A 15711-nucleotide genomic window follows, 5' to 3' on the forward strand; every position below is an offset into this window, starting at 1 on the left:
AGTGGGCTCAATCGGACCAATAACATCTATTCCCCAGGCGGCGAATGACCAAGGTGAGCTTGTTTCATTGAGCTCATTTGGTGGCACTTTTATCATGTCGGCATGTACTTGACATTGAAAGCATTTGTGGAAATACTGAATACAATCCATCTCCATGGTCATCCAAAAGTAACCTGCCCTGAGTATCTTCTTGGCTAGAATGAAACCATTCATGTACCGGCCACATGTCCCAACATTCACATCCTCAAGTAGCTTAGAAGCTTCCTTTGCTTCGACACACCTTAGCAAACCCAAATTCGGAGTTCTTCTGTACAAGTTCCCTCCGCTGTGGAAGAAACGATTTGACAACCTCCGGAGTGTGCATTTCCAAATGTGATTTGCGTGCTCCGGATATTCTCCTTTTGATAGGTACTCCTTAATATCATGGAACCAAGGCTTTCCATCTACTTCTTCCTCGACATGAACACAACATACCAGCTGATTATGGATCCCCACCAGGATGGTATCAATATAGTTCTTATCTGGATGCTGTATCATTGATGACTAAGTGGCTAATGCATTGGCGAACTCGTTCTGAATTCTGGGCACATGTCGAAATTCTATCTTCGTGAACCTCCTTTTTAATTCCTGCACATGGTGCAAATATGAAAATATCTTGGAATTCTTGGTAGCCCATTCTCATTGCACCTGGTGCATAAGCAAATCTGAATCTCTGATCACCAATAACTCCTGAATGTTCATATCAATTGCCATATTGAGCCCTAGTATGTAGGCTTCATATTCTGCCATGTTGTTGGTGCAGGGAAATCTGAGTTTAGCAGATACAGGATAATGCTGACCCGTTTCTGACACCAAAACTGCTCCAATGCCCACTCCTTTGAAATTTGTGGTTCCATCAAAGAACATCCTCCAACCGTCATATGCTTCCATAATGTCTTCTCTTACGAATGATACTTCTTCATCAGAAAAATATGTTTTCAAGGGTTCGTATTCTCCTCCCACTAGATTTTTGGCGAGGTGATCTACCAATGCTTGTCCCTTGATTGCCTTTTGAGTTATATAGACGATGTCGAACTCACTCAGTAGTATCTGCCATTTAGCCAACTTCCCAGTAGGCATGGGCTTCTGAAATATGTATTTCAAAGGATCCATCCTGGATATGAGGTATATAGTGTAGGCATAGAAGTAATGCCTCAACTTTTGGGCTGTCCAGGTCAAAGCACAACAAGTGCATTCGAGCAGAGAATACCGTGCTTCATAAGGTGTGAATTTCTTACTCATGTAGTATATGTCTTGCTCCTTTCTTTTTGTCTCATCATGTTGTCCCAAAACACATCTGAAGGCTCCATCTAACGCAGATAGATAAAGTAGCAAAGGTCATCCTGGTTCTGGCAGGACTAGAAGTGGTGGCGTGGACAGGTATTCCTTGATCTTGTCAAAAGCTTTCTAACAATCCTCAGTCAAACTTGTCTCGACATCTTTCCTTAGCATCTTGAAGATGGGTTCACATATTACTGCGGACTGTGCTATGAATCGACTGATGTAGTTTAGCCGCCCCAGGAAGCTCATTACGTCCTTCTTGCTTTTGGGTGGTGGCAGCTCCTGAATAGCTTTGACTTTAGTCGGATCCAGTTCGATCCCTTGGCTACTGACAATGAACCCCAATAACTTTCCTACAGGAACCCCGAATTCACACTTTGCGGGGTTCAACTTCACATTGTACCTCCTGAGCCTATCAAAGAATTTCCTCAGGTTTGTTATGTGATCTGCGACCCTCTTAGATTTGATGATGACGTCATCCACATATACATCTATTTCTTTGTGTATCATATCATGGAAGATGGTTGTCATGGCCCTCATTTAGGTGGCCCCAACATTCTTTAGACCGAATGGCATCATCTTGTAACAGTATACACCCCAAGGCATAATAAAAACTATCTTCTCGACATCTTCTTCATCCATCCAGATCTGATGATAACCTGCTAAGCAATCTACAAAGGATTGGAGTTCATGCTTGGCGCAGTTGTCGATCAGGATGTGTATGTTCGGCAGTGGGAAATCGTCTTTGGGACTTGCTCTGTTTAAATCCCGATAATCAACACATACTCGGACCTTCCCGTCCTTTTTTGGAACTGACACAATATTAGCTAACCATGTTGGGTACTCAACTACCCTGAGAACCTTGGCTTTGATCTGCTTGGTAACCTCCTCCTTGATCTTCAAACTCATGTCTGGTTTGAATTTTCTATGTTTCTTCTTGATTGGCGGGCACATGGGATTGGTAGGAAACTTGTGAGCTACTATAGATGTTCTCAAACCGGTCATATCGTCATACGACCATGCGAAGATATCCTCATATTCCTTAGAAAATGGATGATCTCTTCCTTCTCTATTAGTGACAAATGAATGTTGATGCAGGTCTCTTTGACAGTCTCTATGTCTCCCAAATTTACTGTTTCTGTTTCGTCCAAGTTGGATTTAGTCTTGTTCTCAAAATTCTCAACTTCTCTGACAATTTCCTCGGGGATCTCATTTTCTTCCTCTGAGTCACTATTCTTATGTTGCGTTGCCTCATTACATGTCACAGTTACTGGTTCATCAGGAAAAGTAATAATAATATTGTAGAAGGGAAAAAGTATAAAAATAGTAATGAATAATGATAAATGATAAATGCATTTGATTAAAACTGAGAAAATTGTTCAAATAAAGCTGGGCTCGGTGAATCGAGTGTTTATTTTGAAATAAAAAAAATCTTAAAACAAAATTGCTGGAAATTTTAAATGCCTAGAACGGATTATAAATTCTGCCAAGCTACTCGGGACTCAGTGGGCTCGGGATGGTGTGACGGCCCAGTTTCTGAGAACAACTCCTTTTGCCACAGTCTGAATGGAGAGGCCTTCTTCCTTCTCCTCCTCAATTACGGCATTGCAGTCCATATCCTCATCTTCCAAGAACAGATCCTTCAGCCCGACTAGTGCTTCTTCTTCAGCAGTTCCCCATATGTGTCTGCCTGATGGAAAGCCTATTCCAAACAGGGTATCGGTTGCTCAAGAGGGTAATATGGTTCACGCCTTGGGGGCGACCATTCCGTGTACTCCTGCCATGTATACTGGTATCCGAGCCCAAAGGTGGTACCATGATTTTTTAGTCATATCGGCTTTGTGATACCCAAGTGGTTCTTTCCCAACCCTTTACCGGGTTCATATTTGACCATGCTAGTATGCTTTCTATTTTGTTACTCCACAACTTGTCTTTCTCGACAACATTGACCTGTTCTATGTGATGATAAGTTTCCCCTCCTAGCCTCCTTCTATGTCCGATGGCCGGGATGGTATGACTAGTGTAGATGGGATTGCTCCCATCCCCATGAATAATAACCTCCTGACAATTCCATTCGAATTTTACGACTTGATGTAGTATAGAGGGTATGGCTCTAGTAGCATGGATCCATGGGCGGCCCAACAAAAGATTATATGAGGCTGGTATGTCAAGCACTTGGAATTCAATATCGAACCAAGTTGGTCCCATCTGCAAGCAAAGGTTTATTTCCCCAATCGTGGCCCTCTGGGACCCATCGAAAGACTTCACATTCATGCTTCCGGTCCGTATTTCATAGAAACCTTTGTCCAACCTTTTCAGGGTATCTAGTGGACAAATATTCAGACTAGACCCTCCATCAACTAGGACCCTGGCAATGAACTTGTCTTCAAATTGTACCATAATATGCAATGATCTATTCAGACCTTTGGGCGGCAGCTCATCTTCGTGGAAGATAATCTTATGGCTCTCCAGCACTTGACCAACCATGTTGGTCATTTCTCCTCCGGTGATATTATTGGGTATATAAGCCTCTCTCAATACTTTCATCAAGGTGTTCTTGTGTGACTCTGAATTCTGTAGTAGTGATAGGATAGATATCAGAGCAGGGACTTTGTTCTGATGATCAACAACAAAATATTCTTTCGCCTGTACTTTCCTCCATAAGTCATCTGGTTCGGTCTCAATGACAGGTTGTCTAGCAGCGGCATCTTTACTTGAACATCCCAGGTGTTCAGGTGTGTACACTCTTCTAGTTCTAGTCATCCCTTGTGCGGCATCAGATTCCTCCATCTTAGTCTTCCCTTTTCGCCAAGCCTTAGTGACGTAATCCCAGGGTATTGCATTTGATTTTAATGGGGGTGTGCTTGATACCGTCACAGTAAAAGGTGTGACCACTTCTACTTCAAATGGTGCGGAGGTGGCTGCAGGCGGAGCTACTTCCACCTCGAATGGAACTAATGCAGTTACCTCAACGTCAATATGTGCCTGAGTCTGAACCACAGTGGGAGTAAGTGTAACTGCAACCTTAAATTCATCGCCTTTTCGGATAAGCCCGATTGACCATTCAGGGTCCCATTCTTCATTTGTTTTCCAACTCCGACCAGCTTATCACAGTAAGTCCTCAAGTGAACCCTAGGATCACCTGTACCATCGAACATTTCGAACTTGGGAGGTTTGTACCCCTCTAGCAGTTCCACATCAGGCTGTATACACAGATCTTCATAGTTCAAACCTTCTATTCCTCTATCGCCTTCAACACCTTGAACTCGACTTGTTAACTTCTTAAGTTCTTCGGCCATGTTCTTAATGAACAGGTCCTTTTCGGAGGGTTTCGTTGCATAAGAGATTGTCTGGGTAGAGTGTGGTATAGTTTCCACGTATATGGGGTTGCTCTAATGGGTGCCAGGAACTTAGGTATAGTGATGGTCATTGGTGGAGTTTTATGGATCTGGAATGAGTGGTGGTGTATTTTGGGGAGTGTGGTAAGTGGTGGTTGGTGGGTATGGAATTGGTTAATATTGTGATGGAGTTGGTATTGATAATGGATTGATATTTTGAGGTGGAGTTGCGTATTGATTTGGTATGGTAGGGTTTTGTGGCTATTGACTTTGAGGAGGTGTTGGGTTCTTTGCGTTCTGTTGGTGGATATCAGGGACATTGAGGGTGAGTGACAAATTAGCCAAATTGCGGACCTGCTCCAGTTCTCCTTGCAGTTCTAGTATCTTTTGTTCAAGTCTCAAAACCAGGTCATTCGGGGCCGAGTACTATGGCCATCGGAGCTCTCTGCGTTCTCAATGTTTTCCTTTCGAATTCCACTTAAGTCGTTCATCTTTGCTTTCCCTCTTCCTTTTGTGTTTCTTGGAGGAGGAGGAGGTGGAGGGCCTCTGGATCTGGTATGATATGCTGATGAGGCCAGTATGGATGAACCAACCTATGGGGATGAGAATAATAATAATAATAAATAAACAAAACAAAAAGGTAACAAGTTAGCGAGGATTCTGAAATATTTGCAGTATTTAAACACATATTGCGGAAATGTAAATTCGTGTCCTACTTTGGGAACCTCGTTGCGCCCGAGGTAGGCCTAGTGAAAAATAAATTTGGAGAACTTTTAATGCCAATAAATTCTTCATTTCATAATATAAAAATAGATAAATCCCAAAACGACGCTAATATGATAATAAAAATAAGTCATTACTGGCACTTGGCCTTATTACATCTGGAAAGCGAGTAAACCTAATCTACCTGGTCTCGAAAGGATCTTCCTCAGGTTGAATGCTCTCATTGATCAAATCCTTTAGTTCGCATAGGTTCACTAGCAGAAATGCCTTTGCCAAATGTTCTCCTTCGTTTCCCTCAGCGTTCTGGCAGTCGGTGACTCTCTTCCTCACTTTTTCTTCCAATTCCAATAGGCTGTATTCTAGATATTCCAGATTCTTGTTAGATTTGGCGGCCCTCTCTTTCCGGTCACTGATTTGGTCATCTGATGGAAGATGCTTCCACCAGTCTAGCAAGAGTGAGGGTGTGCTAACCATACCGGAGTTGGGGACCTCGTGCCTCATTTTCTGCAAAACAAAAGGGTTAGACCTTATCCCTATCGGACTCGACTATTTATACATTTATGATCAGCATATCGGCATTTAGTCCTCCAAATTAATGCACAGAATGTGGTCGCATTCGTTGGGATTATGGAAAACCCGATGGACATTGGATAAGGCTTATCTTAAAGGATCATTATATGGACAACATAACTGATCCAACTAGGTTTGACCATGATGCATGCACAATTTAAACAGAGTAAGGTTTCTATGGGGTTTTAGACTGGTACCCTCAAGTGAACAACTTAAGAGGGAAGGACGGAACCATCGACTGCACCGCTGATCGACTGGTGTTACCGCAAATATGCCTTTCCGAATTTAAGGGTAACAAATAGGAAGAGCACAACCACTCATTAAAGCGTTGCTATAGAATTTGAGACACACGAGTGGAATATGATATGGAGCATGATTTATGCAGCACTTAATAATATGTATGCAAGTATTTTCACATAGGAAAAAATAAATACAGCATTTAAATAAAAAGGAAAACAAAGAGACAGGTCAGTTTTCAGGGTAATAAAGGAATCGTAAACACTTGAAAAAACAAAATAAACAATTAAATCTAGATAAGGGAGCAGGGCACGGGATAAGCATGCTTGGACTAATTAGTAAAAACAAGTTCGTTATGGTAAGAGCCTAAAGATATCCCCAGCAGAGTCACCATGTTGTCGCGCCCCGTTTTTCCCATCCTCGCAGAGGGAGGTCCGGGTTTCGACATTCATGGGGGTGCAATGACTCATTTCTTTTTGGGAATTAGGTATTTGAAGAGTCGCCACCTAACAGATTATGGTGCATTAGGGCACCTAGAGCAATTAAATCTTGGGTTGGTTTGCATTACCAGAGATTAGGGTAAGGGCTCGAAATAACCTCGAGGGAAAGGTGTTAGGCACCCCTCTTTGTCCACAACTGTGGGTCCCGACCGAACTTATATTTACAAATTAGTCAAAATAAACAAGTAAGTTGTAAAGATCATTGAACAAGTTAAGTAATGAAATAAAGGCTTGAACAAATTATACAAACAAAGTTTTAAATAAGGAGAGGATTTGGGGTAAGAAGGGGTCCTAGGCTGTTTATCCTATAGGATCACCCCATGCAATGTCTGGTAAACAATCCTCAATGAGGGGCTACACGTGACATTAACGCATAGTCATCATATCCCATGTCTACCCTTCCCATCCCCTTATTGGTCATGCAAAGCGAGTGTTTGGTCATTGATTCCTATTGCATGCTACTACCCGACCCTTCTTAATAGTCTCGGAGGGAGTTGAGACCTCTACCTATAGGTAGTTCTAGACGTACCCCTAAGGTTGTAAAGGTAAAACTCTAAGGCGACAGTCAAAAGCATCTAGGACTTTCACATAATGAGAGCAAGTAAAAGGCTTATAGTTTCCTCCGCAAATAAGCATGCATGCAACACGACTCAACCACAAGTAAGGTCTTTAGTAATCAAAGTCCTAAAGAAGGATTTCTAAGTGATTATGCAGAAATAAACCACTTTCAGATACAGAAGTCATAACATTATTAGTTGCCTAGGACCTCCTCTTTAAAAGCTTATTAGAATTCAGAGACGTCGAGGGACAGAAACAGTTTCAGAGAAATGCAAGTTTTGAAAATGCCCTAAGGCTTGCCTATAAGAAGAATTGTGTCTATGTTAATGCAGAAACATACAAGTTTTGAAATAGAACCTTTCAATACCTATAGGCAGAATAACTAACGGGATTAAAACAATTATGAAAGGACCAGTTTTAGAGAGTTATCGCTTGACAAGGCCAATTTTAAGAAGTAAACTAGGTGAGATAAAATCAACTCATGAGGCTAATTAGATTATCAGACATAGTTACGAGTAGAAGTCACTATAGGCATGGTATCTAGGCGTGTTACTGGTTTTAGGCAATTTACAGTAACTTATTGAATCGGAATTATGTCTTATAGGCATGGTATCTATACTTGAATTGATTTGAAACATGATGGCTTGGAACTTGGAAACATGGTTTCTAACATGACAAATGCAGAATTTATGAACATGGTATATCTGATGCAAATGACATTAAAATTGGAAACCTATAGACATGATATCTATTATGCAAAATGAAATCAGATTCAACAAGTGTCACACCCTATGAACATGTTTTCTATTGAGTAAAGTAGGCAGATTTGAAAGTAAAATCCTAAGAGCAGGATTTCTACCCATATTACCCCACAAAGTATACATCTACCCACCTCTTTTACTAAATTACCCCGAATATCTGTTTACAAAATATTACATGCCAACAAACGAATTACATAAATGAAATAGAAAACAAAGAAGCTATTCTATAGGGAGCCGGCAATCAGGCCCACGTTTCCCAAAGCCTCCAATGGTTTTTGAAACCTCATTTCCATAGACAAATCAAGGTCTAGGTGCATCAAAGTTCCCTAAGGGTCTCAAGGACCCCAGGCAATACTTACACCTAGACTTAGTAGCCAAGCATTGAACCAGTGCAGTGTGGAAAGGCAGCCTCAGTATTCCAGAGTTCTTAGGGTTCTCAAGAGGATCCCAAGGCAGTACACATACTAGAGGGGGCAGAACTTATTAATTAAGAGTAGAGTGAAAGTACAGGACACATGTTTGAAAGAAGTTTATTAAAGACTGGACTTAAAGGTCTATTTTAAAAGCAATTAGTAAAGCAATGGAGGTTGTTTGAAAGAGGTTGGAGTAGTAAACAGAGTTCAAACACTTCAGTATATGACCACACACATCAAGTTCACAGAATCTAAATATATTCAGTAATCACACAGGGGTTAAGGGGTTTGGGGACACACAGACATTGCCTGCAGACACATGACCCCATCAAGAATATTAGGACTGGTATGGACATGCTCAGAGATAGCTTGACACTGGCATAATCACAAACCAGTTCATGAGGAACATAAACATTTAGAGGGGAATAGGGATTTAGGATTCACAAAATGGTAAGTGCACAGTAGGTAAAGGAAAACAATTGTCCAGACATGCTTAAATCACAAAAGGGAATACATGAGCTTAAATGGATGGGTGTCATACTAGCATGTTTAACTACAAACTCCACAACAAAACCATAAGTAAAAGTAGGCTAGAAATAAAAGAAACTAAAACATGAAAAGAAACATGTTGTTGTTGTGGCTGTAAATTAAACTAGGACATACCAGTAAAGATAGAAGTAAGCAGAATGAAAGAACCAAAGATCACATATGATTAGCCTTGGCTTGCAGCCGGCTAATAGTAATAGAATAACACAAAGATTTTAAATAAGAGAGGGGTTTTTTGGTAGCCAAGTGTCGTGTCTTGTTAATGAAAGACTTATGGTATTTATAGTTGAAAGCAGGTAGTGGAATAAGGTAAAAAAAACATAGTAGTATACTAATTTAAGAACTCAGAATCAATCACATAGAGAATCAAGGAAGTACTTCCTTAAGTTAGGGGACTCTAGGTCAAACGGAAAGATTCAGTACCATATAAGGGGGAAAGGAGGAATCAGTGTATAATTAAACAAGAAAAGGAGCCAGAGTCCATTAGGCATAAAGTAGTCGATTAGGACCAAATTCAGAAAGACCCAATTAAGGAAAAACTAAGTAAAACCAAGTATCATAGTAAATAAGGTAATAAAATCAGTGAATTCAAACAAACGAGTAGAATTCTAGGGCCTTGAAGGAAAATCTTTCAATTACCAACAGTTAAGGAAAATCAGAAACAATCATGAGGGGGCATGATTCTGCGTGTTTCAACATATAAATAGAGACGAATGAACAAAAGTAGCAAACAAAACAAGGTCAATTATATAGGTAGAAAGAAATTAGAGATGAGCAAGCACAATTATATAGAGGTGATGTAAGTAGGCTAGAGATTCAGCAAGATAAATTCGAAGCATGGTGACCACGAACAAGACCAAGGCAAAGAAAGTTATGCTAACACACAGAGCCTAGACAAAGAGAATCATGCTAACACACGGAACCAAAGTGAAGAAAATCGTGCTCACACATAGAAACCGAGTAAGAAAATCATGTGAACATACAGAAACAAGTAAAGAAAAATCAGGCTAACACACAGAAACAAGTAAAGAAAATCATGCTAACTCACAGAAACAAGTAAAAAAAATCTTTTTACAAATTAGGGCTTTTAACAGAGTTGAGTTGAAAAGCAGTAAGAACATAAAATCGGTCAAAATAAACAAGGAAAAAAGATTTAATCATGAAGAAATCGGTTGAACCTGGTATAGAAAGAATTCCGAGAAAATCATAGTTTTCAAAGAAAGTAAGAACGATTTAGACTAGAGGATCCTTCAGAAGAAAGCTCGAAAATAAGCAAACCATAGCAGGAAACTAGTTTAAAGCATGAAAATAACACAGATCTGAGAGATCCAGAAGAGAGTTAGGGTTTCAAAAGGAAACCTAGGTAGAAATCGAAAGAACCTGTTGTAACTTCATAAATCGTAACACACATGGTGTGATTTTGCCCTAAATCACACCAGAGAAGTTTCGAACAATAGAATCAGAAACCCTAGGTCCAAATCAACATGGCCCAGGACCCTTGAATGCCTTAGAGATGATGAGCAAGGTGATGAGAGTGACCATTGGAGGCTTAGGGTTTGAGAGATAGTTGCCGGAGATGATCGGAGAAGGAGGTGAGTGGAGGAGTCTAGGGTTAGGTTTGAGAGAAGAGTGGAGATGAGAGAGCATCTGAAGGCGGTGTCATTGCAAAAGTGACTTAGGGTTAGGGGTCATTGTAAAATTAAAAAGGAAAAGAATTATTTGGACCGTTGATTTGGGAGATCAACGGTCAGGATTAAAATGGGTAGGTGGGTTCCGAATTTGGGTAAGGATTAATAGGGTATGGGTCGGGGTGATTTGGGTATGAAATTGGGCTGGAAAGGGGTCCAAGTTTGGCTATAATTGAAAGCAAAATTTGGCTGTTATTTAAATAGACAATTTTCCCCTATTTAATTTATAATAAATAGTAGGTAATTTCTAAAAAATAAATTAAGGTACAAAAATGATTTAAAATACATAATTAACAATTTAAAAATACAGGATCCAATTTTATGCATATAAACATAATTATATCTAAAAATGGGCTAACATTGCAATTATATGCAATTTAGCTTTAAAAATACCAAATGTAATTGTAAAAAATACATAAAAGTTACATTAGCCATATTTTGGCATAAATATATAAATTAAATAAAAAAATTATGAAAACAATAATTTTGGAAATAATTATTAGAATTTTTATGGATAAAAGGGGAGAAAATAAATCAATTTAAACCTTTACAATTATGGAAAAAATAATAAAAGCCTTGTGCATGATTATATATACATATATGCATATATATGCTATTTTGAAGGTATTTGTGCATATTTAAAATATATAGGGAAAAATTGGGTATCAACAACTGGTATACGAAATTGTTGATGAGCTTAAAATTACTTGACATTTATGCCCGCTTTGTGTCCCTGATTTGGTTGGTTTGATAGAGATTTTGTTTGGTTATGGTCTAATATGTTGCCTTTCAGTACAGGTGGTGCAGAGAGGATCAATGGACGAATAATGCACTTAGTGGCAGGAAAACAAGCTGAGCAAGAAGAAATTCTCATGCGCGGCCATGCACGATCGACCCCCAACACGCACTAAGCATGCAAGTGCTACAGAGAAAGTTTGCTAGATGTGCGCGGCCGTGCACATCCATCTCTAAGAATTTTTGTCAGGCCTATTTTTGTAAATTTGGAGGCATCCTTTTGACCTATATGAAGCCGAAGCTCATCCCAAAATAGGGTATCTTGGATTTAGGGAAACTTTTGGAGAGAAGAAGGCAATGAAGCAACATAGACTCTGAATACTTCATCCGAGTCGTTCAATACGAAAGTTTGTTTGAATTTGTAGTTTATAATATTTTCTTGTTCTCTTAATACTCTTGCAATGAACAACTTCTCCACTATTTAGTAATCTTTCTTAGGGTTATTGACAGATATAGTGACTTGACTATTGTTTGTGGGTTTGATTTCTGTTAGTTGTTTGAATTTGTTGAACGAGTTTCTAATTGAATTGTAAGGTTAATTGTGGTTTTACTTTAATCAAAAGAGCAGTGTTGCTGCAATTCGCATTGTGTTATCTTGTTTGGGTTAATTTCACGACTCTCATAGGTAATCGAAAGAGCTTGTAAAGTTATCAATTGACCCAATTCAGAGGAATAGTCGAGAGATGTTCTTCGTAAGATCATTCGTTCAACGTAATCTTGCATACGTTCACAACATGTATCATTAGGTTGTTGGAGAACTCTAATTCATTCGGAAGAAGAATTTTAATTTTTAAAATAGCCTTATCATCTGTTGAAATCGAAAGAGTCAATAGAATTTAAGAGTGAACTGAGCACAAAGTTATACTCGGAATAATAGTTTAGCACGTATCTTGTCAAGCCCTTATTTCTCTCATTGATAGTCAATTGTTGCTACCTAGCTACCCAATTTCCAATAAGTATTCATAATTGGTAATTTTAGTTTTACGCTTTAGTTAGTTGATAATTCAAAATCAAAGGTTTATTTTCCAGAATAGTGTGAAGTTGAAGATTTATTTGAACATTATTTAAACCAATCCAGTGGAGATGATTTAATTACTTTACTATCTTTGACTAGCGAGCCTATGTTTTATACATTGGTTTTGCGCTCCTCAAATTTTGGTGCCGTTTCGGGGATTCGCGATTAATAATGTTTAAAATAATTTTTGGTACTAATTCAGGAACTGTTTTTTACGCTATTCTTATCTGTGTGAATGCAAAAAGTTAAGTTCAGTAGTGTATGACTGTTGACACCCCCCTTTTCTCTAACCGTAGGGTCAGAAATCGGGTATACGACATTGGGAGGACAACTCTATTCCCTTTCGAGAATTGGATTTAGAAGTTGAAGAGTCGCCACCTAATGATTATAGTGCATTAGGACACTTTAAGAAGGGTTTGAGATGAAGAGACCAGAGATTAGGGTAAGGGCTAGAAATTATCCCAAGGGCAAGGTGTTAGGCACCCCTCAAGATCCACTAGTGTGGTTCCCGGCCATGTTATAATTGTGGCTTTACAAGTAAACAATCAAGGCTCAAATAAGGATTCGCACATAACATTGCAACCAAGTTGAAAATTTTCGAAGGTAAGTAGAGAGGGCAGAAATTCATGAAAAAGAGATTTGAACAGTTTTACAAGAAGCGATGAAAGCAAATAAAGGGAGGGGAGTCCTAAGTTTATAATTAATATGATCACTTCAATGCAATACCCAACGATCACTCCTCATAAGAGGGGTCGCACGTGATATTAGCGCATCAGTCATCATATCCATATCTACCCTTCCCACCCCGTTAAGGTATTTAAACGCGATCGGTCTTGTTTACTTATTGCATGCTAGTACCCGTACCAACCTATCAGTCCCGAGGTATTAGGACTTTTAATCCTAAAGGGGAAGGAAAGGGATATAGGAATATATGGAGCTCAAAGGTTAAAATTATAATTGCGACATACAAAACAAGTAACAAATATAAGGATGAACAAAACAAATAGGTAAGGCTCAAGTAAACCCCTTAATCAAACAAACACTTAGTTTAACATGTCCTGGCACATACTGATTTGGTCTTTAAATTAAACTTAAACAGTGAACGGACTGGTTCAACCCATATGTTTAGGTAGAAAGTCTGCATTAGGAAACTTGGATCCAATTGTCAGAAATTAAGGTATTTCAAGAGAGTGATTTAAAGGGTACTGGTTTCAGGAAAAAAGTAGTCTAATACAGAGGAGTTTTGAAAAGAAAGTATAGACTGCAGTAAAAATAAAACACATAAATGGTTGTGAAAGAGTTTCAGAGATAGCAATATCTAAGGAAAGGGTAAGTCGCAACTGTTTTAAAAGACAATTTCAGGGTCTGAGTAAAACGTTTAGGCAGAATGTTTAGAAAGAAACTGTTTCAGAAAAAGACACCGATTTGAGAGATTTAAAAGCATACTGAGTCAAGAGAGTTTTTGTCAAAGAATTAAGACTTCTGAAATCGTTGTTGTCTTAAGACGTTAAGGACCAGTTAATAGATCATTATTACTTTAAGCGAATCAGACGAGTTTGATGCTAATCCTATAGGCATGATATCTATCTTGATTTTTAAAACCTTTTATTGAACTTGTAAAAGATGATTGTATTAATTAACCCTACAGTTTGCCTAATGCATATGCATTCCTTATAGGCATGCTCTCTATATGCATTGATTACATGAACGTTAAGTCCTATAGGCGTGATTTCTATGTGATTTGTAGCACAATAAAGCGTTGACCCTATAGGCATGGTCTCTAAATGATGTGGAACCAGAAACATTGAAAATTCCTATAGGCAGGATTTTCTAAAAAAATTAAAATCCTAAAGCATGGTTTCTAACCTTACTGATGCAAGAATGTAAAACCCCTCCCACACCCTTTTACTATATTCCCCAAATTATTTATACAAATTATTACAGACCAAAAGAAAGAAAATAAATACATTAAAAAACTAACAGCTAGATCCGAGCAGCCTAATTCAATCTTAATGTCCAATAACATGTGATTAACCAACTCCAGATTTCCAAAGCCTTCTCTTTATCCAATGTGTTTCAAAGTTCCAAGGAATCTCAAGGATTCCCGGCATTGCTTACACTCAGGATACCATTTAGAATTAGAATAGTGTAGTACGGAATCGCCAGCCCTCAGGCATCCCAGTTCAGTGGGAGCTCAAGGGTCCCAAAGCATGGCTTGCAAGAGAGGGGCAGAACTTAGAGCTAGGAGTAAGTGCAAAGTGAAAAGGAATTGGGGAGTCATAACAAATGGTGGTCATACCCAGCCACAAGTGCATACTGGCACACCCTGACCATTTGTTTGGTCAAACAAGTTAGGAACAGACCCTTGAGGGTCAAACCTAGGCCTGGATGGTGATTAGGACACCACCAGACTCAGGTCCAGGCTCAAGCACATAAAGGGGAGAAGGGAGTGGGAATTGATTGAGTTAGGTGGTTCAAAGAACCTAGTTCAGAGTCATAGATAGCAATATCAAAGTGCTGTTATGGCTGGAACTATACTCACATATAAAGGGGAAAAGGGAAAGGGAGTTCACATAAGAAAAGCACAACAGGGTTGCAGAAACATAGTAAAGAAGAACGTAACACACTAGGAAGTAAACACATAATGAAGAAGCATTATTCAACTAAGAATAATGTACCAGTTACAAAGTAAGAACAAGCAGAACAATAGAGCAATCCGGCAAGTAAACACAGTAGGAGCAAACTTAAGTTCAGCAGAACACTTGAGAGTTTTAGAGAGAGAGCTCAAAATTGTTTCAGAAAGTACAAAGTAGAAGAAGAGAGTAGAATTTCTTTGTGAAAGAACTCAGTATCCGAATGTGTAAAAACCTGTGTTTTTGTGCAGAAAAGTCTGTGAAAGTATCTGAAAACCCCTTTAAAATGCTTATATATGCACATATATGTCATTTTGAAAATATATAGGGAAAAATTGGGTATCAACAGCTGCCCCTCTTTACCCGAAGAGGGTGAAAGAGTTGTCGGGTAAAGACAAGATGGTCAATTTTGACCGGATCGGTGATTGAAAAGAGTTTTGACCGAGCCCTGGCTTCTGAGCTGCCTACATATCCCTGGTTTTACAGGAATCACGCCATATGTAGTTCAGGAACCATTGACGGAATGTGTCGATGGAGATTCGAAAAGACGGATGAAATGATTAGATTTGAAAAGGTGTTTGGAGTCGATTAGGCTGCGGAGGACCGCATCGGGA

The sequence above is a fragment of the Nicotiana tabacum genome, chromosome 11, assembly GCF_000715075.1.
Source record: "Nicotiana tabacum cultivar K326 chromosome 11, ASM71507v2, whole genome shotgun sequence".
In the NCBI taxonomy this organism is placed as follows: domain Eukaryota; kingdom Viridiplantae; phylum Streptophyta; class Magnoliopsida; order Solanales; family Solanaceae; genus Nicotiana; species Nicotiana tabacum.